Consider the following 2,315-nt stretch of genomic DNA (forward strand, 5'->3'; position numbering starts at 1 on the left):
CATCATAGAAACAAGTGGGCTTATAACCAAAACGATCCATGTTCTCTGGGAGAAGTGGTGTTAGTGTTCCGTGTAGAAATATTGTTAGTGGGAATGAAAATTGTTAGTGGGAATTGTAACAACCAGAATGGAACAGAGCCTTCATTAGTATCATTGTAACAACCAGAATGGAACAGAGCCTTCATTAGTATCATTGTAACAACCAGAATGGAACAGAGCCTTCATCAGTATCATTGTAACAACCAGAATGGAACAGAGCCTTCATTAGTGTCATTGTAACAACCAGAATGGAACAGAGCCTTCATTAGTATCATTGTAACAACCAGAATGGAACAGAGCCTTCATTAGTGTCATTGTAACAACCAGAATGGAACAGAGCCTTCATCAGTATCATTGTAACAACCAGAATGGAACAGAGCCTTCATTAGTGTCATTGTAACAACCAGAATGGAACAGAGCCTTTATTAGTATCATTGTAACAACCAGAATGGAACAGAGCCTTCATCAGTATCATTGTAACAACCAGAATGGAACAGAGCCTTCATTAGTGTCATTGTAACAACCAGAATGGAACAGAGCCTTCATCAGTGTCATTGTAACAACCAGAATGGAACAGAGCCTTCATTAGTGTCATTGTAACAACCAGAATGGAACAGAGCCTTCATCAGTGTCATTGTAACAACCAGAATGGAACAGAGCCTTCACTATGTTGAATGCACTTATTGTAAGTCGCTTTGGATAAAAGCGTCTGCTAAATGACTGTAATGTAATGTAATTAGTATCATTGTAACAACCAGAATGGAACAGAGCCTTCATTAGTATCATTGGTAACAATCTGTGAAGGAAGTAAAGTGATATTTATCATTTTAGAAATGGTCCGTTCTGAATACTTTGACTTTGTCTGCTGAGTTCATATTGATCCTAATAACTATTCATTTTACCATTTCTACTGGGGACACTACAACATTCAGCCACTAGAGGTCAGACTTGTACAACACATGGGTTGTATCCAGTTCATGTTCCCCCCAATATCATATTGTATATATAGTCTCTGTGGGTGTTTTTTGATTGATTGATTGATTGATTGATTGATTAATTGATTGATTGAATGAATACTTATTTAACAGTTTGCATAGAGTACGGGGGGGGGGGGGTGTTAAGCTAGAAGCCTTGTCTAGGTTCAGTTGTAAATTGCAGACAGGTGTTGTTGTAACTTGTATGGTGCTTTTATAGGAGGGTAGGGAGTCACAGATGTGATGTGTGTTGGTGGAAGGGCTGGTGATGTAACAGTAGAATGAAACCATATGTCCACAACTGTTCAGATACACATATACAGAGGATATACTGTGCATAGTCCTGTGGGAACCGTGGTTTCTACACTTACTGTAGGAACTACACAGACTAAAGAGTCTTTCCACTGGGTAGGGAAATGTCCTTCTTTCAGACAAGCACCAATAGGAAGAACCCTCTCTCATTAATTCCCTATTATATAGTACAGTACTATAGGTAGTCATTATGAACTCTAGAATTATGCATTCTATGCATGAAATGAGAACGTCTATCAATGAACTCTATGCATGTTCTGCAGTTGGAATGCACTTTTATACCGTTTTAATATCTGTCTATGCTTGTTTTGTTTTTTTCAAAAATAGCCAAAGAAATCTAAAAATGACACAGATGCATTCCCGGTCTTAAAGGTTCTATGACATTCATTTTCACTTTTTTTATTTTTTTATGTTTTTTGGGGGGTTTTATGACCTCAATTACACCCAAAACATCTGAACTTTGAACATTCAGTGGATTTTCTGTGGTCTGGGGTTTTCTGAATAATTAGGCTGAAAAGTAATCTGAGCTTGGCCCTTCGGCAGTGATGTCACAGCCGATTAATCCCGCCCACTCTCCTCCCCGCACTTTTAATGTGTGGTAAAACTGAACGTCATGAAACCTTTAAAGGGTTAAGTTGTTCTATTCATTCTAATCACCTGACATGTAGCTTGAAAAGAAAGAGGACCGCCCCTTCATGGACTGTGCTACCGAGGTCCCAGATGGAAGTTAGCCTTCTTCCATCTGACGGAGTCAGGTTAGGGTTACGTGAGGACAAGAGGAGATGAAGTTTCTACCTGATAAACTAGTTTAATAGTTTAATGTGCTTTCAGGGTTAGGGTTATGCCTTTATTAACAGGACAGTAGGTTGACAGTAAATAGGGAGAGACAAGCAGCAAAGGACGTCGGGATCGGGACTCGAACCCGCCACTTGCTGTCAGGCTACTTTGGATGGAAGCGGTCCGGGCCGGTGACAAAGACGAAGTGACGGC

This window comes from Gymnoscopelus braueri, assembly GCF_963280865.1.
Source record: "Gymnoscopelus braueri genome assembly, contig: SCAFFOLD_215, whole genome shotgun sequence".
Classification (NCBI taxonomy): Eukaryota; Metazoa; Chordata; class Actinopteri; order Myctophiformes; family Myctophidae; genus Gymnoscopelus; species Gymnoscopelus braueri.